General features: G+C 44.9%; 1 protein-coding gene across 1 annotated transcript in view; it reads left to right on the top strand.

The window, feature by feature from the left end:
* Nucleotides 1–26520, top strand: part of LOC122931423 (sterol O-acyltransferase 2-like) — a 150945-nt gene that overhangs the window by 38983 nt on the left and 85442 nt on the right. The window lies entirely within an intron of this gene.

Below are 26520 nucleotides of genomic sequence, written 5' to 3'. Positions count from 1 at the left end.
TTAAAAGCTCTCACAAGCGCCCCCGAACGCATCCGTCCAGCCCTAATGCATTCTGAGTGGATGCGGATCCGCTCAGAATGCATCAGTCTGGCAGCGTTTGGCCTCTGCTCCGCTCAGCAGGCGGACACCTGAACGCTGCTTGCAGTGTTCGGGTGTCTGCCTGGCCGTGCGGAGGCAAACGGATCCGTCCAGACTTACAATGTAAGTCAATGGGGACGGATCCGTTTGAAGTTGACACAATATGGCTCAATTTTCAAACTGATCCGTCCCCCATTGACTTTCAATGTAAAGTCTGGACGGATCCGTCTGAAGCTACTTTCACACTTAGAATTTTTTATACAATATAATGCAGACGGATCCGTTCTGAACGGTTCCTATTGTCTGCATTATATGAGCGGATCCGTCTGGGCAGACCCAAGTGTGAAAGTAGCCTTAGATGGGGTCACTTTTATGGAGTTTCTACTCTAGGGGTGCATCAGGGGGGCTTCAAATGGGACATAGTGTAAAAAAAAACAGTCCAGCAAAATCTGCCTTCCAAAAACCGTATGGCATTCCTTTCCTTCTGCACCCTGCTGTGTGCCCATACAGCAGTTTACGACCACATATGGTGTGTTTCTGTAAACTACAGAATCAGGGCCATAAATAATGAGTTTTGTTTGGCTGTTAACCCTTGCTTTGTAACTGGAAAAAATAAAATAAAATGGAAAATCGGCCAAAAAAGTGAAATTTTGAAATTGCATCTCTATTTTCCATTAAATATTGTGCAACACCTAAGGGTTAACAAAGTTTGTAAAATCTGTTTTGAATAACTTGAGGGGTGTAGTTTCTTAGATGGGGTCACTTTTATGGAGTTTCTACTCTAGGGTTGCATCAGGGGGGCTTCAAATGGGACATGGTGTCAAAAAACCAGTCCTGCAAAACCTGCCTTCCAAAAAAAAACGGCGCACCCTTCACTCTACGCCCCGCTGTGTGGCCGTACAGTCTTGTTTGGCTGTTAACCCTTGCTTTGTTAGTGGAAAAAATGGGTTAAAGCGGAAAATTAGGCAAAAAAATGAAATTCTCAAATTTCATCCCCATTTGCCAATAACTCTTGTGCAACACCTAAAGGGTAAACAAAGTTTTTAAAATCAGTTTTGAATACGTTGAGGGGTGTAGTTTATAGAATGGGGTGGTTTCAATTATGTAAGCCTCGCAAAGTGACTTCAGAGCTGTAGTGGTCCCTAAAAATTGGGTTTTTGTAGATTTCTGAAAAATTTCAAGATTTGCTTCTAAACTTCTAAGCCTTGTAACGTCCCCAAAAAATAAAATATCATTCCCAAAATAATTCAAACATGAAGTAGACATATGGGGAATGTAAAGTCATCACAATTTTTAGGGGTATTACTATGTATTACAGAAGTAGAGAAACTGAAACTTTGAAATTTGCAAATTTTTCCCAATTTTTGGTAAATTGTGTATTTTTTTATGCAAAAAATAATAATTTTTGACTTCATTTTACCAGTGTCATGAAGTACAATATGTGAAGAAAAAACAGTCTCAGAATGGCCTGGATAAGTCAAAGCGTTTTAAAGTTATCACCACTTAAAGTGACACTGGTCAGATTTGCAAAAAATGGCCTGGTCCTAAGGTGAAATAAGGCTGTGTCCTTAAGGGGTTTATGCATCAGTTGACATATCTTATAACCTTTTCAGGTGAATTTCCCTGGAGCTTAGACATGTAAATATTAGCTTATATCTCTTGTACTCTTTGCGGTTCTGTTTGGTGATGAATGGGCCAAAGCAAGCCATTCCGCTATAAAGAAATGGTGGTGATGGGTTTACACGATCTGCTGGTAAATCTGCCATTCTTTGCTCTTTGGTAGGTCTACGTGCCATTCTGCAGTCTACACATTTACTTATATACTTTGCTATAACATTGCTTCCTTTCACTATCCAGTAACCACCTTCTCTCAAACAGCTTTGGTTAAAGCTTCTTTCTTGATGCAAGGATTTGTTGTGGTAGTGATCAATAATCAATCTTGTGTCACGGATGGTGTTGCAGAAAACAAGAAGTAACAAATAAAGATCCGACTGACTTGATCCCAAACTAAGGAACAAAAGGGTGAGCCCTATTAAAGCCCTATAGCTCTCCCTGACTGCTCAGCCCATGCAAATCTTTGTGATAGAAAGTTGCATGTCCACGTACCTAGACTGAGTGACACCTGAAAACCCTATAATAGTGAGGGGACACGACCACCGGCTCCCTGCACTAAATACGGAGGGAGTCAGGGTCACCTAGTGAGGCAGTATGGGAGGGGATATAAAGGGAGGCAATCACTGCTAATAGATGACAGCTGGAAGAGGGAGAAAAGATGTCAAACTGAAACCAAAACAAAAGAACATCATGCAGGAGGTACTGAAGAACGTCTGTCAGAACATCTCAGAGACCTGGCGGTGACATCTTGTGAAGGAGGTAGAGTTTTTGGGTAGAATTGCTGGATGCTTCACTCTGCTAGGTAACAATGCATTTTCCAGTCTCCCTCCCACCTTCAGTATACCATCCTGCAGAACAAGATTAAGCTTGTACAATGGGTGGTTGTTTGGAAGCCTTTTAGGTTCTTGATTAAGTCTCTTCACTGTAGAGTCTCTGTTGAATGAGTCTTCATTCTTTCTTCTACATTTACCAATTCCTTCTTTCTGATTCCCTTTGCCAAACATTGAATTCGAGCTACTACATTTATGGCTGTTTTCCATTTTGAACATCTGGCTAGTCTTTCAAGTATGTCATCTTGAAACTTGGCAGCAGTGCTCAATGTTTGTACAAATTTTACTTCTGGAACACCCATAAACAATTCTGTGTAACCTTTACTGGGCATGATTTCCTTTTCCCAAAAGAACTCTGGGCCTCTGAACCAATTAGATTTTTTCAATTCTGTTACATTCAGGCCTCTTGAAGCATGATCTGCTGGGTTATGCTTTGTGTCAATGTGATGCCAATGTTCTGGATTTGTTACTTCACAAATTTTCTTAACTCTGTTGGCGACAAAGATATGGAATCTTCGAGCTTCGTTGTTTATGTATCCTAGGACAACTTGTGAGTCTGTCCAAAAATATTCTTTGTCTATTTTAAATTCCAATTCTTCTCTAAGAAACCTGCTTACTGATGCTGAAACAGCTGCTGTCAGTTCAAGTCTTGGTATTGTCTGAATACTGGTAGGTGCAACTCTGGCCTTTCCCATAACCAGGGCACAGTGTATCTTTTCTTCTCCTATCACTCTGATGTAGGAGCACTGACCATAACCATAACTACTGGCATCTGAAAAGTGATGAAGTTCTATTTTCTTGTACTTTCCGAAATCATGAGGTACAAACCATCTGGGTATCCGAACCTCTTTCAAGTTTTGCAAGTCTCTTATCCAACTCTCCCACCTTGGCCTCAAATTTTCAGGTATGGGCTCGTCCCATCCCAACTTCTGTCTGCATAATTCATGTAGCATTTCTCTGGCTCTGAGGATTACTGGGACCAAGAATCCTAATGGATCATATATAGAAGCCACTGCGGAAAGAATGGTGCATCTAATTGCAACTTTCTCTTCAATAGATGCATCAAAGAAGAACTTGTCATTCTCTACATTCCATCCCAATCCAAGTACGTCCTGAACTGGAAGATGATCATAATTGAGATCTACATTCTTCATTGTTGCTGCACGTTCAGAGTCACTGATGGATTCCAGTACTTCTCTGTTGTTTGAGATGAATTTATGAAGGCGCATGTTTCCTCTTGCGAATAACTCTTGGCTTACTAGTTCGATTGTAGATCCTGTGGACTATAGACTTATAAGACCATCATCTACATAAAAATGTCCGTCCTCCCACCATAGGAACCTCAGGAAGTCTCTATCTTCATTCTTCACGTGAAACTGGTGGAACATCTTTTCAACGTCACACATTACCGCTACAGGATACTTTCTGAATCTACAGAGTAATCCAGGCAGAGTGTTTGTAAGATCTGGTCCTTTTAGTAAATGATCGTTCAATGCAACACCATCATACTTTGCTGAGCAATCAAATACTACTCTAATCTTGTGTTGAGCGCGAATATTCGAATTACGAATATTTATCTCAAATATCGCAACTTCGGAAATTTGCAAATATTTCGAATTTAGTGCTATATATTCGCTATATCGAATATTCGTCAATTTTTAAACTTCTGAAAACATGATTTCTCCCTGCTTCTTGCTTGTGGGGCAATGAGTCATTGGCCCACAAGCAACTTAAGCAGGGAGGAATCATGACTTTAGGTGGGAAAAATGACGTATATATTCTAAAAAACGAATATATCGCACTATATCAAATATATTTGTTTTTTAGAATATTCGTAATTTTTTTTTTTTTTCAATCTGTACAGTTGTTCTTTGGCATACTCCTCCCAGATAAGCGTCCCCGTAACCATGGGAATGCCTGGGGGTTAGAATATACCATCGGATCTGAGTTTTCACGATCTCAGTGGGCGGAGCTTTAGTTAGGCAGGGAGAATGGAAAAAAAAAAAGTTTTTTTTTGTGTGTGCAGCACCCAGATCTGAGTATGTCTGGGGTCCACAGCACCCTTAGCTGTGCGATCCCCGACGCCCCAGGGATGCTGCAGCTTGCCCCCCCCCCATATTTTTTTTAGACATATTGAATATACGAATCAATATATAATTTATTTGGCATGTTCATTTTTCTTACAAGCAGAGAATTTAAAAGTTAGAAAAACGCAAAATTTTGAAATTTTTCATTAAATTTTTGAATTTTTCACAAAGAAAAGAGGTAAGTATCAGCAAAAAATGGACTGGTCCTTAAAGTGAAAATGAGCCCGGTCCTTAAGGGGTTAAGTAATTTAAGCAGGGAGGAATCATGACTTCAGATGGAAAAAAATTACAAATATTCTAAAAAAAACAAATATATAGCACTAAATTCTAAAGTGCTATATATTTGTTTTTGACCCACACCTGTAATGATCGCTTAATATTCGCATATTACGCAATCATTACCATGCCGATTTTTCAAATAAAAAAATATGTAGAATATAACAAATATTCGAATTCGCGAATATTCAACGAATATTCCACAAAATATTTGCGAAATATCGCTAATTTGAATATGACCCCTGCCGCTCATCACTATACTAATCTTATCTGGTTTCTTTGAGTGGCAAACACCTTGATGTGGGATGTAACACACTTCTCCTACTTTAGGCCTCATGCACACGACCGTAGTTGTGTTCCATTTTCCGTGATTTTCTGCGGACCCATTGACTTTCTATGGGTCCGTGGAAAACTCTGCTAATGCACCGTTTGTCATCCGCGTCCGTGATCCGTGTTTCCAGTCAATGAAAAAAATATGACCTGTCCTATTTTTTTCCCGGACAACGGTTCGCTGACCCATTCAAGTCAATGGGTCAGTGAAAAAAATACGGAGGCACACAAGATTGTCATCCGCTTCCGTTTTTTTCCTATCATTTGCATGGCAAACTTGACTTCGATTTATTTTTTTTTACTTTCCTTCATGTCTGGTGATCCTCCAAAAATAAAGGAAGACACACGGAAACAAAAACGGAAACGGATCACGGAACAAAGAAACCCCGTTTTGCGGACCGAGAAAAGTCGTGTGAGGCCTTAGGTTGATTATTAACTTTCTCTGCATTTCCTTCTTTGAGGATGCCTTCCATGAATTTCAAATAATCATTCTTGAGTTTGGGATCTCTTCCCATCTTTTTCTTCAAACATTTCAATCTTGCTAGGACAAGATTTCTGTTATTTGGCAGACAAGGTCGTTTTCTAAAAGGTAAGGGCATTTCAACATGACCTTGTTGATTCTGCTGAATACTTTCTTCTAGAGTGTGTGCGAACTTTGTGTCTTCTTGGGATACACTCTTTTCTTTAGAACTTATGTCTGCAAAGTCGGATTTAAGCATCTTAATTACTTTTGCTGGACTTGCAGTTGGTAACTCTTGGACAAATATTCAATGAAACAATCCTGTCACCTGTCTTAAGTTTGCGATCTGCTGTTTTCCTCCAACAACACCCCATCCTAGATCAGTATGAACAGTGTAGGGTTCACCCTTTCCTCCTGTGATTACCTTTCGTGGTACCAAGGCTTCGGGACAATCGTAGCCTATCAACAGTCCAACACCAAACTCCTTCAGCGGGGACATTTCATGAGACATGACAGATAGGTGCTCACATTTATTGGCTGTTTCACGGGTAGGTATACGTTCTCGATCTAGAGGTATATCTTCTTTTGTATAAGCCGGAGGTAGATCTAATGTGAAGTTTGAATGAAGTCCTCTAACTCACAGTCCTTTGATCCTTTTACTGTTCACTAATGTGTCTCTCCCCATCATTGTGGTGAGTTTGAGCGTCACTGGTTCTGTAGCCACTTGTCATTTCTTGCAGATTTCTTGATTAATGAAGGTGACATCACTCTGGGCATCCAGTAGCGCATAGGTGTATACCTTCTTGTTCCTCCTTTTACTATTTGAAATGCAAACTGGTATAACCATTGATGTGCCATTGCTTTCTCCTTCCCTCACTCTGCAAGAGAATACCGATACTTTCTTTCCTTCCTCAGTATCTTTAGGTATTGAGGATGTATCCTTCTTTGAACATTCTTCATGTAGTGGTGTAGGATGATATCATTTGCAAACGCTGCATGTGGCCTTTTTCTTAAACTCCTTAGTAACATGGCCTTTTCTTAGACATCCAAAACACAGTTGGTTTTCCAGTACAAACCTTTTCTTTTCATTTGGGGACTTCAATTGTTGGCACTTGTGTATTGAAGGTAGTCTGAAGATTTGTCAGTTCTGTCTCTCTACTGATCCCAGTAGTGACTTTGGACTTGCTCTCGTAGGTATCTGGACCTTTTAGCAGCTGTGTTGGTTGCAAAGCTAGTTGCTCTTGCGCGTCTTATATCTCCCCTTTCTTCTAAGGATTTTAAGACGTAAGATGATGTTACTGGATTACATGCTATCTGTCACGGAGGATCCGCGAGAATATTGAACTGTCCTCCCAATATTATCAATATTACTCTGCCTTATTGATCAGTAGGTCTATTACACAGGTAATTATTTCCCTAGGCCCCAGAACCTACAATTTGATTATTCAGAGCGTCTCCTTCTGTCCTTCTGTTGTACCCAGAGAACAACGTAGTCCTTTTGTTCAAGTCAGTCAATAGATGCCCAGCAGATAACGCAATTACAGCTGGCTTCCTCAGGTTGACAAAAGAACTTCCCTTTCTGAAGAGATATCACAGCTAGGTGTGAAGACTGCACCTGGGGGTGAGCCGATTGGTGTCGCTGCCATAAGGGTCTGTAAGATAACTTGATTCAGACAGGCCGGCACCAAGGTTCCCAGATTGACACATGAATCTGAGATATGATTTTTACCTTTTTAAAAGAGACCATGCATCTTACGGACGTAAAAATTACATCATCGCGTCACTCAGAATTCACTGGACGTTTACATAGGACAAACATAACTCTAAGATGTGCCCAGGTAAAGTTATGGTGTTACCCCATCATAGAACCAGTTATAATAGTAATATTTGGTATCCCTGAACTCCATATTTTGTGGGGAATGTGAATATGTGCTTGTTACTTGTGTACAGCTGAGACATCCCACGATATGGCACATGCCATATTTCAGAACTGACATTCACCTCAGGAATACAGCCTGCCCAGCAGGCGGACTCTCAATTCCCCGCCTTGATTCGGGGACCCTTTATAACAAAGACCTAGAATCTGCTAAAGGAGTTCTCCACTTTTAACAACACCTAAAGAGGGCCTCAGCCAGAGAACCCGTGGGCTGTAGGCATATTACACTGGACAAAGGTTTCTTGGACTTTATCCCTGCAACGGACTATTTCACCAACGGACATCTTTTCTGCGGAACCTAAGTATTTTCTTCCTTTTCTCCCTTTTGTTTATTGGACTATACTTTCCTTTATTATTGTGTTAATAATTACTGTGCATCGTGATAATTTGTATTGTATATAGATATATAATAAATGACCTCCAAGTCATTTCTCTAGCCATATGCCTGTTTTCAAACACTGCAAAAACTTACCCTAGCCTCTCCGAAGAGAAAGCTACTCGGTTGTGTTATCTAGATAGTGGGTTCCTCGCTCCCATAAATTGTGAGGTGGTGGCAGTTAAACTACCCTGTGTGTAGTTCCGGTCGCAGTTCATCGCACGCTTACTTGCGGTCAATCGGAGGTCCACTCCCTGCGCTTTCAGCCTATCGACTGTACGGACTCAAGTTAGACTGTCGGTGTGCTGAAAGTGGCTTGGAGGCCTGTTTGCGGATTGACCACTAGGGGTGCTGTGACGGTTTCGTGACGTATTGTGGCCGCGGCGGTCGCAGTTCGTCACACTATCCGTGCTTCCTTATTGATAAACTCAGAGAACTCTTTAAAACTTGGGCAGTCCTTATCTACAAACCGGATTCCAAAAAAGTTGGGACACTATACAAATCGTGAATAAAAACTGAATGCAATGATGTGGAGGTGCCAACTTCTAATATTTTATTCAGAATAGAACATAAATCACGGAACAAAAGTTTAAACTGAGAAAATGTACTATTTTAAGGGAAAAATATGTTGAATCACAATTTCATGGTGTCAACAAATCCCAAAAAAGTTGGGACGTCTGGGGACCGAGGAGACCAGTTTCTCAAGTTTAGAAATAGGAATGCTCTCCCATTCTTGTCTAATACAGGCCTCTAACTGTTCAATCGTCTTGGGCCTTCTTTGTTGCACCTTCCTCTTTATGATGCGCCAAATGTTCTCTATAGGTGAAAGATCTGGACTGCAGACTGGCCATTTCAGTACCCGGATCCTTCTCCTATGCAGCCATGATGTTGTGATTGATGCAGAATGTGGTCTGGCATTATCTTGTTGGAAAATGCAGGGTCTTCCCTGAAAGAGATGACGTCTGGATGGGAGCATATGTTGTTCTAGAACCTGAATATATTTTTCTGCATTGATGGTGCCTTTCCAGACATGCAAGCTGAACATGCCAAACGCACTCATGCAACCCCATACCATTAGAGATGCAGGCTTCTGAAATGAGCATTGATAACAACTTGTCCTCTTTGGTCCGGATGACATGGCGTCTCAGATTTCCAAAAAGAACTTCGAATCGTGACTCGTCTGACCACAGAACAGTCTTCCATTTTGCCACACTCCATTTTAAATGATGAACGCCAGTGAAAACGCCCGAGCTTGTGGATCTTGCTTAGAAATGGCTTCTTCTTTGCACTGTAGAGTTTCAGCTGGCAACGGCGGATGGCACGGTGGATTGTGTTCACTGACAATGGTTTCTGGAAGTATTCCTGAGCCCATTCTGTGATGTTCCAGGTTCTCTGAATCTTCGGATGATGTTATGCACAGTTGATGATGATAGATGCAAAGTCTCTGGGTAACACCTTTCTGATATTGCTCCACTATCTTTCTGCGCAACATTGTGGGAATTGGTGATCCTCTACCCATCTTGGCTTCTGAGAGACACTGCCACTCTGAGAAGCTCTTTTTATACCCAAGCATGTTGCCAATTGACCTAATTAGTGTTAATTGATCTTCCAGCTCTTCGTTATGCTCAAATTTACTTTTTCCAGCCTCTTATTGCTACTTGTCCCAACTTTTTTGGGATTTGTTGACACTGTGAAAATTTGAATCAACGTATTTTTCCTTTAAAATGATACATTTACTCGAATTAAACGTTTGATCTGTCATCTACGTTATATTACAAATAAAATATTGACATTTGCCATCTCCACATCATTGCATTCAGTTTTTATTCACAATTTGTTTAGTGTCCCAACTTTTTTGGAATCCGGTTTGTAGATCAAACTGTTCAGTCACATAGCGATACCATCTAGAAGCCACTTCTTCAGGTAGCTTAGTTAGCTTCCTGTGGTTTTCTAGATCGTTCAGTACTTCTAGTCCTCGTACATGTGGGATGGCATTGCTGCATGCTTGCAGGAAGTCTGCATATTTTTGGAGTTTTAAGTGTTCTTTAGGACTAGAGTTGAGCGGACACCTGGATGTTCGGGTTCGGCCGAACTTTAAAAAAAAAGTTCGGGTTCGGGACCCGAACTTGACCACGAACCCGAACCCCATTGAAGTCAATAGGGACCCGAACTTTTGGGCACTAAAATGGCTCTAAAATAGTCCTGGAAAGGGCTAGAGGGCTGCAAAAGGCATCAAAATGTGCTTAAGAGCATGGCAACTGTTCTGGATATGGAAATGACTTAAAATAACATAAAATACAGAAAAATGAAAAATAACACTCTGGATCTAGGAGTAGGAGGTTGAGGAGGTGGTGGATGGGTGGATGTGGCGGTGTAGGTGGAAGCGGCGGTGAAGGAGGAATAGGTAGCCAACACTGATTTGTGTTTATATATTTTTTTTAAATTGGGGTAGCCCCCAAAATATTGGGACATATGACAAAATAAAACTAAGAATAAGTGTACTTGAGTACAAAAATGGATAGTTGAGGCTGGTATAAATGTCTATTCTGCACAAGGTACGGACAAGTCCTGTGGGATCCATGACTGGTTCATTTTAATAAATGTAAGCTTGTCCACATTGGCTGTGGCCTGTGATAATGCTCTCTGCCGTGCTAAACACACGTTCACACTATACACTGGCTGCAGGGCAGGTCAGCACCTCCAAGGCTGAGAAAGCTTTTCCACATTTGGGCCATGCTAACCCTGCCTTCTCAGGTGCTGGCGGTGCCCCAGCTGCGTTGGCGACCTCTTCCTCCTCCTCTGCCTTCACCGTGTGCTTCCACTGTGCCCCCGCTGTCAGGTGGGAATGCTATAATCAGCGTGCGCTTATAGTCGTGCATCTTCCGATCAGTAACAGATGTTTTCACTAAATTTAGTTCCCTGTCAGCAATGCAGAGCAGGGGTTCATTCACGGCAAAAGGGGGTACATGTCACCCAGCAATACAACAGAGGATTTGGAGAGATTTAGGCCCCTGTTACCCAGGCACAGCAGGGGTTCATTCACAGCAAAAGGGGGTTCATGTCACCCAGCAATACAACAGAGGATTTTGAAAGATTTAGGCCCCTGTCAGCAATGCAGAGCAGGGGTTCATTCACGGCAAAAGGGGGTACATGTCACCCAGCAATAGAACAGAGGATTTTGAGAGATTTAGGCCCCTGTCACCCAGGCACAGCAGGGGTTCATTCATGGCAAAAGGGGGTTCATGTCACCCAGCAATACAACAGAGGATTTTGAGAGATTTAGGCCCCTGTCACCCAGGCACAGCAGGGGTTCCTTTCCCGGCAAAAGGGGGTTCATGTCACCCAGCAATACAACAGAGCATTTTGAGAGATTTAGGCCCCTGTCACCCAGGCAAAGCAGGGGTTTGTATATGCCAAAAATGGTAAAATGTCACCCGACAATTGAAAATAAGATTTTTTTCAATTTAGGGCACTAAAATGGCTTTAAAATAGTCCTTGAAAAGGCTAGAGGGATGTAAAAGGCAGTAAAATGTGCTTAAGAGCATGGCAACTGCTCTGCAAACAAATGTGCATAGGGAAATAACTTAAAATGAAATAAAATAACTAAAATTACAAATTATTAACCTGTAACTCAAAGAAGGAGGTGGACATGGAGTCGGAGGTTGAGGAGGCTGTGAATGTGGTGTTGTAGGTGGAGGCAGCAATGGAGGAGGAACAGGTAGCCCCCAAAATATTGGGACAAATAAAAGAAAAAAACAAAGAATCATTGCACTTGACTAGAGTACAAGAATGTATGTTTGATGGTGGTATAAATGTCTATTCTGCACAAGGTACAGACAAGTCTTGTGGGATCCAAGCCTAGTTTATTTTAATGAACGTGAGCTTGTCCACGTTGGCTGTGGACAGGCGGCTGCGTCTGTCTTTAATGACGCCTCCTGCCATGCTAAATACACGTTCAGAGAGTACACTGGCTGCAGGGCAGGCCAGCACCTCCAAGGTAAGCTCTGGCCATGTGGACAATTTGGAGACCCAGAAGTTGAATGGGGCAGAACCATCAGTCAGTACGTGTAGTCGTGTGCACAGGTACTGTTCCACCATGTTGTTCAAATGCTGCCTCCTGCTAACACGCTCCATATCAGCAGTTGGGGCCGGTTGTTGCGACGAGGTGAAAAAGCTTTTCCACATGTCGGCCATGCTAACCCTGCCTTCTGAGGTGCTGGCGCTGACACAGCTGCGTTGGTGACCTCTTCCTCCTCCCCTGCCTTTGCCCTGTGCTTCCACTTGTCCCCCGGCGTCAGTCGGGAATGCTCTCAGGAGCGCGTCTACCAGCGTGCGCCTGTAGTCGCGCATCTTCCGATCACGCTCCAGTGAGGGAATTAAGGACGGCACAGTGTCTTTGTAACAGGGATCCAGCAGGGTGGCCTCCCAGTAGTCAGCACACGTTAAAATGTGGGCAACTCTGCAGTCGTTGCGCAGGCACTGCAACATGTAGTCGCTCATGTGTGCCATGCTGCCCAGAGGCAAGGACAAGCTGTCCTCTGTGGGAGGCGTATCATCTGTGTCCTCCGTATCCCCCAGCCACGCACCAGTGATGGGCCCTAGCTGCATTGGATGCCCATCATCCTCCTCCTCCTCCTCCCCATCCTCCAGTAGTGGACCCTTGCTGGCCAAATTTGTACCCGGCCTCTGCTGTTGCAAAAATCCTCTTTCTGAGCCACTTTTAAAAGACTGGCCTGAAAGTGTTAGAGATGACCCCTCTTCCTCCTCCTCGTCCTGGGCCACATCCTCTTCCATCATCGCCTTAAGTGTTTTTTCAAGGAGATATACAGTAGAAGTGGTATTGTAATGCTGATAATAGTGTCATCGCCACTGGCCATGTTGGTGGAGTACTCGAAACAGTGCAACAGGGCACACAGGTCTCCCATGGAGGCACAGTCATTGGTGGTGAAGTGGTGCTGTTCCGCAGTGCGACTCACCCGTGCATGCTGCAGCTGAAACTCCACTATGGCCTGCTGCTGCTCGCACAGTCTCTCCAGCATGTGTAAGGTGGAGTTCCACCTGGTGGGCACGTCACATATGAGGCGATGGGCGGGAAACCCGAAGTTATGCTGCAGCGCTGACAGGCGAGCAGCAGCAAGGTGAGAACACCGAAAGCGTGCACAGATGGCCCGCACTTTTTGCAGCAGCTCAGACATGTCGGGGTAGTTGTGAATGAATTTCTGCACCACCAAATTCAGCACATGTGCCAGGCAAGGGATGTGCGTCAAAACGGCTAGTCCCAGAGCTGCAACGAGATTTCGCCCATTATCGCACACCACCAGGCCGGGCTTGAGGCCCACTGGCAGCAACCACTCGTCGGTCTGTTGTTCTATACCCCACCACAACTGCTGCACAGTGTCAGGCCTGTCCCCTAAACACATCAGTTTCAGAACGGCCTGCTGACGTTTACCCCTGGCTGTGCTGAAGTTGGTGTGAAGGTCTGTCGCTGACCGTCACCCTAACCCAAAAAGCTGTATTTCTGTCCTAAATGTGACAGTGACTTATGCACGTGTATACACAGATGTGCAGTATATCAGAGGGTTTTTTCACCCCAGTAAGAAAAAAGCTGCATTTCTGGCCTTAATGTGACAATCACTTATGCACGTGTAATCACAGATGTGCAGTATATCAGAGGGGGTTTTCACCCTAACCAAAAAGCTGTATTTCTGTCCTAAATGTGACAGTGACTTATGCACGTGCAATCACAGATGTGCAGTATATCAGAGGGTTTTTTCACCCTAACCAAAAAGCTGTATTTCTGTCCTAAATGTGACACTTATGCATGTGTAATCCCAGATGTGCAATATATTAGAATCTTTTTTCACCCCAGTAACCAAAGAGTCGTATTTCTGGCCTAAATGTGACACTCACTTATGCATGTGTACAGGGGCGTAGCTAGAAATGACTGGGCCCCATAGCAAAAAAAATTTATGGGCCCCCCCTCCCGGATCTCCCACCCCCACCCCCACATTACCTCTCGGACCTCGCCGCCACATCCGCAGCTCCTCATGCACTTGCGACAGTTACGCGTAGGACTGAGCATAGACAGTTGGTTACTGGCAACGCATTTGTGCCAGTGTAGGAAATGTATGAATCTAAATGTCTGTGTATTAAAGTAGGACTAGTCAGAACTGCCGCCCAGACTGCGGGACCACTCCAGGGGTCAAGTCCTGGGAAAAAAGTGTGGGAACTCACCCAAGATCCACTGCCACCCCGACCCCCCCCCCCAAAAAAAAAAAAATAATATATATATATATTTTGCAGAAAATTCAGTGCAACATAAACAAAAACTGGAATTTGCGCTATATGTCTGTTCAGACATAATTTGTCTCTTTCATATTACATGCTTCCCTTATATATAATTTACTTACAGTTCTGAAGACTCAGGGGTGCTGACTGGCTTGGTCTCAGGGGTGCTGGCAGGCTTGGCCTCAGGGGTGCTGGCTGGCATGGCCTCAGGGGTGCTGGGTGGTTTGGCAGAAGGAGTGTGGGAGACTGTGAGGCCTTTTTTCTACAAGCTGCTCCGGAAAAAAAAAAATTTCATTACACCTCAGGTCAGACCCCAATCAGACCCTCAATGTTAATCAGACTTCAGATCACACCTCAGCTCAGACCCCAATATGAATGACCCCCAATCAGACCTCAGATAAGAGCCCCATGCCTATCGTCCACCAGCAAGGCAGCTGGCACTGGGATCTCCATGTTATTGGTCAGTTAATACATCAGGGACCCCCTGGCATGGGGCCTGGGCATAGCTAAGTGCAAACTGGGTGATCCATAGGCAGGACCGGGTGGCTGCCCTCATCCACCAGCCCGTCCCTAGGAAATCTCTCATCAGATGTGAGAGCAGCAGCGATCGATCAGCCAGGATTAATGTGCACAGTGGGAGGCCCCCCCTTAGGCAATTGACAAACTGCCCCCCCCCCCCCCTCATTCTTAGGCAAGTGACAAACTCAGCTCTGCTACATCTACAATGAGCAACTACAACAAATGTAATGCCAAACTGCAGTTCCTCTATGTGATGCCTTGGATAGCTTCCACTGGACCCACAGGCTGTGTGGGTCCAGTGGAAGCTATCCAAGGCATCACAAGTAACTGCAGTTTGGCATTACATTTGCTGTAGTTGCTCATTGTAGATGTAGCAGAGCTGAGTTTGTCACTTGCCTAAGAATGGGGGGGGGGGGGGGCAGTTTGTCAATTGCCTAAGGGAGGGCCTCCCACTGTGCACATTAATCCTGGCTGATTGATCGCTGCTGCTCTCACATCTGATGGGAACTGTTAGGAGGCACTGGGGTGACTTTGTAATTGCTCCCTATATAATTGAGTTTGTCTGCTAATAGATCAGGGCACCCAGAGAGAAATCAGATTACGCAAACCAGCTGCTGAAGAATAAGGGGCCACACAAAGGGGCCCATCCAAGCTGAATGACAGATGTAAAGTCATTTACCTGAAGGGCCGCTTACATATGGCAGCACCTTGATAATTCTGACCCATTGTGTAGCAAACTGACAAGGCTTTAATGAAGTGACATTAGTGCTCCGGGGCAGACATACCATAGCTGCAACTGGTGCAGCTGCATAGGGGCCCTTCAGGCATTAGGGCCACAGGCCAGCTCAAAAGTAGCATATGTTCCCTACTGTCTAACTTCCCCTATGCTTTCCGGGGACGTGGGGGCCCAGAAGCCTCCTGACAACTAACAGACACCAGTAATAGAAGTGGCACATTGTAGATTTTGCACTGGGGCCACGGAGCTTCTGGTTACACCTTACATATGCATCTGTAATAGAAAAGCCTCTACAGTCAGTGAGTCACTCACTTGTCTAGCAAGTTCGCAGCACCGCGCGCTGCACACAGCAGCTTCCTCTTCCGACCGCAACTGAAGGCTGAAGCCGCTCCCCCTCCTCACTTCGCCTGGCCCTGCCCTGCCCTGCACAGTGCGCGTCACGCAGGGCTCGGCTCTCAGCCTCCGCTCCGCCCCCTGTCCTGTGAATCTGATTTCAGACAGTTATCAGCTGCGCCTGCGGGCCGCGTTCTCCTGGCTTGAGGCGGGGGCCCCGTGGGCCCCCCTGACTTAGGGGCCCGGTCGCAATTGCGACCGCTGCGACCCCTATAGCTACGCCACTGCATGTGTAATCCCAGATGTGCAATATATTAGAGGCTTTTTTCACCCCAGTAACCAAAAAGGCGTATTTCTGGCCTAAATGTGACAATCACTTATGCATGTGTAATCAGAGATGTGCAGTATATCAGAGGGTTTTTTCACCCCAGTATGCCAAAGCTGGAGTTCTGACCTTAATGTGACAATTACTTATGCACGTGTATTCACAGATGTGCAGTATATCAGAGGGTTTTTTCACCCCAGTAAGAAAAAAGCTGTACTTCTGTCCTAAATGTGACAGTGACTTATGCACGTGCAATCACAGATATGCAGTATATCAGAGGGTTTTTTCACCCCAGTAAGAAAAAAGCTGTATTTCTGGCCTTAATGTGACAATCATTTATGCACGTGTTATCAGACATATGCGGTATATCAGAGGGTTTTTTCACCCCAGTATGCCAAAGCTGGATTTCTGGCCTTAATGTGACAATCACTTATGCATGTTTAATCACAGATGTGCAACATATCAGAGGGTTTTTTCACCATAACCAAAAAGCTGTATTTCTGTCCTAAATGTGACAGTGACTTATGCACGTGTAATCACAGATGTGCAGTATGTAACCAAAAAGCTGTATTTCTGTCCTAAATGTGACAGTGACTTATGCAAGTGTAATCACAGATGTGCAGTATTTAGAGGCTTTTTCACCCCAGTATGCCAAAGCTGTATTTCTGGACTTGCAGATAGCCTATGCTGGTGCACTATCGTTGCATAAAATGGCTGCCGATCAGGTATTAATATTGATGAAATGAAGAAAAAAAAGTTCGTTTTCAGCAGTAGTTGGCTCAGGGCAGGCTTAAAAAAGTTGTGCACTGCACCCACAAAACACTTTTTCTGTAGATCGCTGAGTACATAAACCAGTTCTTGATAAGATCGCTCCCTGATCTCTCCCTCACAGCAGCTGCAGCCTCCCCCTACACTAATCCGAGCAGAGTGACGGGCGGCGCTAAGTGACTCCAGCCTAAATAGAGGCTGGGTCACATGCTGCAGTTGGCCAATCACAGCCATGCCTATAGTAGGCATCGCTGTGATGGCCTTTTGGGGCAAGTAGTATGACGCTTGTTGATTGGCTGCTTTACAGCCTTTCAAAATGCACCATAAAAATCGCCGAACCCGAACTTTTACGTAAATGTTCGGGTTCGGGTGCCGAAAAACCTAAAGTTCGGTACGAACGCGAACTTTACAGTTCGGGTTCGCTCAATTCTATTTAGGACCTATTTTAGGCCAGTTATTCAGTTTCTCTCCAAAGGCTCTTTGTACTAAGAAAGGATGACCATATCTTGCATTCAATTTTCCCCAAGCTTGCTTGTAGGCGTCTTTGTCTTTTCTATAGAAGTCACTTTCAAAAACTTCCTTGGCTTCCCACCAACATATCTCTGAAGGTAGAATAACTTGTCAACTGGACGGAAGCAATGATGCTCAATGATAATCTCAAAACTTGCCTTCCACTCTATGAACTTCAGTACGTCTCCCGAAAATACAGTAGGTTCCGGAACAGGAAGTCTAGCTAGGACTGTTCTCTGTGGTCTTAGTGGGACAATGGTTGTAGCATTCTCCTGAGCATTGCCTTGGCATCTAGGAATATAATCATCCGGTTCAATTTTCTAACTTAGTTCTGAATTAGGTGAGTCCCTTTCTTCATGTTTTCCGGTAGAGATAGAGGGTAAATTCACACACCTTTTTTCTAACATTGCACTAGGCCTCTCTTTGTTTTTCTGAGCAGGGATGGAAGCATAATGACTTATTTCCTCACTACAAGCTGGTGATTTCCTTCCATTCTCCTGGGCGTATGAAGGAAACTAGGAGTCTGTTTCTTCACTTAGTACAGATTTGAACCTATGACTACTCTGATTCATATCTTCCTCATGTACTCTGAGTCTGGCTTCTATGATCTTAACTTCTTTCTGCCTTTCCAGACTTTTCATCTGTTGGTGCTGTGCTTCCATTTCAGCTTCCATTTAATGGCGCTGTGCCTGCATTTCAGCTTCCATCTAATTGCGTTGTGCATCCTTTTCAGCTTCCTTTTCATCCATCAGTTGGCACTGCGCCTCGCTGGCAGGCTCCATCTTAATCTCAATCTCTGCTCTCTTGACAGCAATTTGTTAAGCTAATTCCTTTCTTTTGGCTGAAGTATATGAGGACTCTGATATCTGGGTGCCACTTCTGCTAGTGAAGGAAGTCACACTTGAGATTGTGGTACTACCTAAGGACCTAGCATAGTCTCTCATAAAAAGCTCATTCATTCTACTTCTTGCTTTAGCTTCATCATAGTTTTCTACAGATGATAGTTCTCTCATGAGGTTTAACAAATCTTTAGTGACCGCAGTACATGTGTCTATGTTCCTTACAATATCCTGGGAAGGTGTCGTAAACGACCGCAGGTTGACATATGCTGCCATAAACTTTGATTCAGATTCTTCTACTGTCTTTACCATATCAATCAAGTTCCTTTTTATACTTTCTACGAAAGTCTTTAATGTATGATTTCCACCTACATTCAGGCGAACTTTATCTCTTTTAATGCTGCTTCTTGCTCCAAATTTTCCAGCATCTTTGAGGTCGATCAGACTCTTCTACCTCAGACAGGTTCCCTTGCTCTTCAACTTCTACTCTATCTACTCTATTTTTGTATCCTCTAACAGTGGCATGGTAATACTAGGATCAGCCATTTTACTTTAAATGATATAACAATCAATAATAATAATAATAAAATGCCTTTCACTTTAAATGCAATATTGACAAATCCAGAAATAAATGGCTTTCACTTTAAATGTAACAGCAATAAATGCCTTACACTGACTCTTTTGCATTGAAAGTGAATTACAAACTGTCCTTTGTCTTTTATTCCTAAACATGAAAATTTCACTTTGTACCAAAACCTATGTGCAATGATAAGTAATAAGGAAAACTCTGACCTTATTCTGAAGAGCAGGAACAAATGTCTTTCTTAAAGGAGACGTGTCTTTTCTTGACTTGCGATGCTCTGACTTGTGATGCTCTGCGCTGACTTGCGATGCTCTATGATGACTTGCGATGCTCTATGATGACTTGCGATGCTCTATGACTTGCGATGCTCTATGATGACTTGAGATGCTCTATGATGACTTGAGATGCTCTATGATGACTTGAGATGCTCTATGATGACTTGAGATGCTCTATGACAGTGATGGCGAACCTATGGCACGGGTGCCAGAGGCGGCACTCAGAGCCCTCTCTGTGGGCACCCGCCCCTTGGAAAAAGTCTATGCTGTACCAATATGATTTAGACTTTTCCTACCATTCATCAGCACAGGACGCACTATGAACAGCACAGGCAGGCAGCGCATTGTATGTAGGCTATTAAGCTATTATAGCTAAATGATAAAGTACATGGAAGATATACTATATTGGTATTCAGGTTAAATTGGCATGTTGGCACTTTGCGATAAATAAGTGGGTATTTTGTTGCAGTTTGGGCATTCGGTCTCTAAAAGGTTCACCATCACTGCTCTATGATGACTTGAGATGCTCTGTGCAGACTTGCGAAGCGCTGGCTTGGATACGCTGCTGCAGGCTTTGGGTCTAGTGGTGGGAAACTAGCTGGCTGCAGTACGTGGTCTCTCCGTGGATAGCGGTGCAGGCACTTTAGCTCTGTACTTTGGCCTCCCACCATAAATCTCGTTCTTTCTCTAGGGATCGCAGGAGGGTTGGCGCTCTTTCTCCGACTATTTTGCATTTGCTGTTCTGCCACTTTAAGAGTCGACTGCAGTTTAACTAATGTGCACGTTCTATGGCCTCTATGGTAACTCTGCTGAAGTGTCTTTGCTTGCTCACTCAGGGAACAGTTGCTGCGAGGTGGTATATGCTGGCGCTCTGCTGCTCTAATGCGCTCTTTTCTGTGCAAGTTGAGGAGCGCTATCGCTTCGCCCTCTGAGGGTAATAGTTCCATTGTGGCAGGTGCAGCACTATCAAGTGCCTTTTGTGCTGTGGCATTAGAAGAATTTTGATATCTTTGACTTTTTAGTCTAACCAGACTGTCTATTACTCTGTAATTCCTCTAGCGCCGTTCTATGGAAACAGTAGGTTTAAAGAGCACACCAAATGCTTGAAATAACTTCTTTATTAACTTCAACTTTTCTTCATACATAACACTGCCGCCTCCGCAGCAGATAGTCCATGTACAAAACACGTGTTGCATTAAGGTTCATAAAATGGCGGTATGCATAAGATGGTGGTTCAACTGTTCAATCTTTTCATTCAACATAAAATGGTGGATATATTTCTCTCTTCAGTATCTGTACTCTCACTTTAAGTCATTTAAGCACTTTATGATCTCTCTGAGAGGTATATCTGAGGTCTAACTAATAGTTCTACTTGCTGAAATTGGTCACAATTTGCAGTATGCAGTTAGCAGTAACTATTTGCAGATTGGTTGAGTATGATCTGGTATGGTTGTATGCAATTTGGATTGCAATATGGAATTTGAATTTGGTTTGCAATTTAATTTGGTGGAACTATTTTGGACTCTTGCTCCCATAAAACACAGCTCTTAGTGGAGTGAATGTCTGTTCAGCTTCTCTAATCTGTGCGTGAGGCTGGCTGTGATTGGTAAAAACTCCTGCTGTGTGTGAGGCTGGCTGTGATTGGTCTCGACTCCTGCCCAGCAACAACAGTTTAACTCTATGCTTTCTGTTGTTTCTGCCGTGTCATTGAGCTTACCTCACATCCATATAATGAATCTTAAAGGCATATTATCTTTTCTGCTTCTGTGAAAAAAAATGGTTTGGGTAAAAGTTATAGCGTTTACAAACTATGGTACAAAAATGTGAATTTCCGCTTTTTGAAGCAGCTCTGACTTTCTGAGCACCTGTCATGTTTCCTGAGGTTCTACAATGCCCAAACAGTAGAAAAACCCCACAAATGACCCCATTTCGGAAAGTAGACACCCTAAGGTATTCGCTGATGGGCATAGTGAGTTCATAGAACTTTTTATTTTTTGTCACAAGTTAGCGGAAAATAATGATGATTTTTTATTTTTATTTTTTTCTTACAAAGCCTCATATTCCACTAACTTGCGACAAAAAATAAAAAATTCTAGGAACTCGCCATGCCCCTTACGGAATACCTTGGGGTGTCTTCTTTCCAAAATGGGGTCACTTGTGGCGTAGTTATACTGCCCTGGCAATTTAGGGGCCAAAATGTGTGAGAAGAACTTTGCAATCAAAATGTGTAAAAAATGACCGGTGAAATCCGAAAGGTGCACTTTGGAATATGTGCCCCTTTGCCCACCTAGGCTGCAAAAAAGTGTCACACATCTGGTATCGCCGTACTCAGGAGAAGTTGGGGAATGTGTTTTGGGGTGTCATTTTACATATACCCATGCTGGGTGAGAGAAATATCTTGGCAAAAGACAACTTTTCCCATTTTCTTTATACAAAGTTGGCATTTGACCAAGATATTTTTCTCACCCAGCATGGGTATATGTAAAATGACACCCCAAAACACATTGCCCAACTTCTCCTGAGTACGGCGATACCAGATGTGTGACACTTTTTTGCAGCCTAGATGCGCAAAGGTGCCCAAATTCCTTTTAGGAGGGCATTTTTAGACATTTGGATCCCAGACTTCTTCTCACACTTTCGGGCCCCTAAAAAGCCAGGGCAGTATAAATACCCCACATGTGACCCCACTTTGGAAAGAAGACACCCCAAGGTATTCAATGAGGGGCCTGGCGAGTTCATAGAAATTTTATTATTTTTGCATAAGTTAGCGGAAATTGATTTTTTTTTGTTTTTTTCTCACAAAGTCTCACTTTCCGCTAACTTAGGACAAAAATTTCAATCTTTCATGGACTCAATATGCCCCTCACGGAATACCTTGGGGTGTCTTCTTTCCGAAATGGGGTCACATGTGGGGTATCTATACTGCCCTGGCTTTTTAGGGGCCCTAAAGCGTGAGAAGAAGTCTGGAATATAAATGTCTAAAAATGTTTACGCATTTAGATTCCGTGAGGGGTATGGCGAGTTCATGTGAGATTTTATTTTTGGACACAAGTTGGTGGAATATGAGACTTTGTAAGAAAAAACAAAAACACTAAAAATTTCCGCTAACTTGGGCCAAAAAAATGTCTGAATGGAGCCTTACAGGGGGGGGGTGATCAATGACAGGGGGGTGATCAATGACAGGGGGGTGATCACCCATATAGACTCCCTGATCACCCCCCTGTCATTGATCACCCCCCTGGTAAGGCTCCATTCAGACGTCTGTATGATTTTTACGGATCCATGGATCGGATCCGCAAAACACATGCGGACGTCTGAATGGAGCCTTACAGGGGGGTGATCAATGACAGGGGGTGATCAGGGTGATCACCCCCCTGTCATTGATCACCCCCCTGTAAGGCTCCATTCAGACGTCCGTATGATTTTTACGGATCCATGGATACATGGATCGGATCCGCAAAACACATGCGGACGTCTGAATGGAGCCTTACAGGGGGGTGATCAATGACAGGGGGTGATCAGGGTGATCACCCCCCTGTCACTGATCACCCCCCCTGTAAGGCTCCATTCAGACGTCCGCATGATTTTTACGGATCCATGGATACATGGATCGAATCCGCAAAACACATGCGGATGTCTGAATGGAGCCTTACAGGGGGGTGATCAATGACAGGGGGTGATCAGAAAGTGTATATGGGTGATCACCCCTCTGTCATCGATCACCCCCTGTAAGGCTCCATTCAGACGTCCGCATGATTTTTACGGATCCATGGATACATGGATCGGATCCGCAAAACACATGCGGACGTCTGAATGGAGCCTTACAGGGGGGTGATCAATGACAGGGGGTGATCAGGGTGATCACCCCCCTGTCATTGATCACCCCCCTGTAAGGCTCCATTCAGATGTCCGTATGATTTTTACGGATCCATGGATACATGGATCGGATCCGCAAAACACATGCGGACGTCTGAATGGAGCCTTACAGGGGGGTGATCAATGACAGGGGGTGATCAGGGTGATCACCCCCCTGTCATTGATCACCCCCCTGTAAGGCTCCATTCAGACGTCCGTATGATTTTTACGGATCCATGGATACATGGATCGGATCCGCAAAACACATGCAGACGTCTGAATGGAGCCTTACAGGGGGGTGATCAATGACAGGGGGTGATCAGGGTGATCACCCCCCTGTCACTGATCACCCCCCCTGTAAGGCTCCATTCAGACGTCCGCATGATTTTTACGGATCCATGGATACATGGATCGAATCCGCAAAACACATGCGGATGTCTGAATGGAGCCTTACAGGGGGGTGATCAATGACAGGGGGTGATCAGAAAGTGTATATGGGTGATCACCCCTCTGTCATCGATCACCCCCTGTAAGGCTCCATTCAGACGTCCGCATGATTTTTACGGATCCATGGATACATGGATCGGATCCGCAAAACACATGCGGACGTCTGAATGGAGCCTTACAGGGGGGTGATCAATGACAGGGGGTGATCAGGGTGATCACCCCCCTGTCATTGATCACCCCCCTGTAAGGCTCCATTCAGATGTCCGTATGATTTTTACGGATCCATGGATACATGGATCGGATCCGCAAAACACATGCGGACGTCTGAATGGAGCCTTACAGGGGGGTGATCAATGACAGGGGGTGATCAGGGTGATCACCCCCCTGTCACTGATCACCCCCCCTGTAAGGCTCTATTCAGACGTCCGTATGATTTTTACGGATACATGGATACATGGATCGGATCCGCAAAACACATGCGGACGTCTGAATGGAGCCTTACAGGGGGGTGATCAATGACAGGGGGTGATCAGGGAGTGTATATGGGTGATCACCCCTCTGTCATTGATCACCCCCCTGTAAGGCTCCATTCAGACGTCCGCATGATTTTTACGGATCCATGGATACCAAAACACATGCGGACGTCTGAATGGAGCCCTACAGGGGGGTGATCAATGACAGGGGGTGATCAGGGAATCTATATGGGTGATCACCTCCCTGTCATTGATCACCCCCTGTAAGGCTCCATTCAGACGTCCGTACGTGTTTTGCGGATCCGATCCATGTATCCGTGGATCCGTAAAAATCATACAGACCTCTGAATGGAGCCTTACAGGGGGGTGATCAATGACAGGGGGGTGATCAATGACAGGGAAGTGATCAGGAAGTCTATATGCGTGATCACCCCCTTGTCATTGATCACCCCCCTGTAAGGCTCCATTCAGACGTCCGTACGTGTTTTGCGGATCCGATCCACGTATCCGTGGATCCGTAAAAATCATACGGACGTCTGAATGGAGCCTTACAGGGGGGTGATCAATGACAGAGGAGTGATCACCCATATAGACTCCCTGATCACCTCTGTCATTGATCACCCCCCTGTAAGGCTCCATTCAGACGTCCGTATGTTTTTTACGGATCCACGGATACGTGGATCGGATCCGCAAAACACGTGCGGACGTCTAAATGGAGCCTTACAGGGGGGTGATCAATGACAAGGGGGTGATCAGGGAATCTATATGCGTGATCACCCGCCTGTCATTGATCACCCCCCTGTAAGGCTCCATTCAGACGTCCGCATGTGTTTTGCGGATCCGATCCATGTATCCGTGGATCCGTAAAAATCATACGGACTTCTGAACGGAGTCTGACAGGGGGGTGATCAATGACAGGGGGGTGATCAATGACAGGGGGGTGATCAATGACAGGGGGGTGATCAGGGAGTCTATATGGGGTGATCATGGGTGATCAGGGGTTCATAAGGGGTTAATAAGTGACGGGGGGGGTGTAGTGTAGTGTGGTGTTTGGTGCGACTTTACTGAGCTGCCTGTGTCCTCTGGTGGTCGATCCCAACAAAAGGGACCACCAGAGGACCAGGTAGCAGGTATATTAGACGCTGTTATCAAAACAGCGTCTAATATACCTGTTAGGGGTTAAAAAAATCTGATCTCCAGCCTGCCAGCGAGCGATCGCCGCTGGCAGGCTGGAGATCCACTCGCTTACCTTCCGTTCCTGTGAGCGCGCGCGCCTGTGTGTGCGCGTTCACAGGAAATCTCGCGTCTCGCGAGATGACGCGCCGATGCGTCCAGGAGGAATAAATCAACCACCTCCCGGACGCATCGGTGCGTTAGGCGGTCGGGAGGTGGTTAAATAAAAAGGTTGCCGTGGCTCATTTAATCCAACCTGGTTTTGTGTTTTTATTTTGGGGAAAGGGGGGGCAGGGTCAAAAAAGGGGAAGAGGGGAAAAAATGAGTGGGATAGAAGAACCCGGAGAAGTAACCAATAATTTAATCATGTTTGTTAAATAATCATTTTTTCTCCCCCGTTAACCCCTTCAGGACGCAGGGCGTACCGGTACGCCCTATTTCCCAAGTCCTTAAGGACTCAGGGCGTACCGGTACGTCCTAACTTTAAATCGAGATTCCGGCGCCCCCCCGTATCGGCGATCGCAGAAAACCGCAGGTCAATTCAGACCTGCGGTTTTCTGCGTATCCGGTCCATTCGGGTGTCCTGTGACCCGATGAACCGGAAAAACACTGTGATCGGTGGCGTGATTACACACCACCAATCACAGTGCGAAGATTTGCAGAGGCGGTGCTGGCCCTGGTGCTGAACACTGCTGTCCAGGGTGCTGATTGGTGCAGGGGAGAGAGGCGCGAGATTCAAACTTCCTGCGCTCCTCTCTCCCCTCCTCTTCCTGTTCTGCACGAGCACCCGGCAGCATCGTCCAGCACCAGCTCCTGTGTCCCCCTAATCGGCATCCATCACCCTCCTGCACCCATCGCCACCCAGGTAGGTTAGGGTCAGTGAGGGAGAGGCACTGTTAGGCAGGGAAAGAAGGAAAAAGTTAGTTAGGAAAAAAAAAAAAAAAGCACTTTTATTCCAAATTTTCTTTGATCCATCTATCCGACCCCAGACCCCCCCCTGACACTGATCTTTTCGGACCGGGAAAGAGCAGGCCGGAGTACCTCGGGAACTGGAGGCGCCCGGATCGTCCCTGGCCAACACTTTCCAGGTGTGGTCCCCCATACTGGAAAGAAGGGACGAACCCAAAAAAAGTGCAGAGTGTGTCGCAGGAGGGGGATACGGAAGGACACCACCACTCAGTGCGACACGTGCCCCGATCATCCGGGCCTCTGCGTTATCGATTGCTTCAGGGAGTATCACACTTCCATGGAGTACTAAATTTTTATAATCCCCAACAGTTCACTAGAGAACATAAAACACTATGGCTCTCAGACTTTGGAGACACGGAAACAATTTTTTTTCCCAAAAAAAATATTAGTTTTAGTGCAGGCATCCTCAAACTGCGGCCCTCCAGATGTTGTAAAACTAT

This window comes from Bufo gargarizans, chromosome 3 (genome assembly GCF_014858855.1).
Source record: "Bufo gargarizans isolate SCDJY-AF-19 chromosome 3, ASM1485885v1, whole genome shotgun sequence".
In the NCBI taxonomy this organism is placed as follows: domain Eukaryota; kingdom Metazoa; phylum Chordata; class Amphibia; order Anura; family Bufonidae; genus Bufo; species Bufo gargarizans.
The sequence above is the reverse complement of the archived record's forward strand: the minus strand, read 5'-3'. Positions and strand labels throughout refer to the sequence as shown.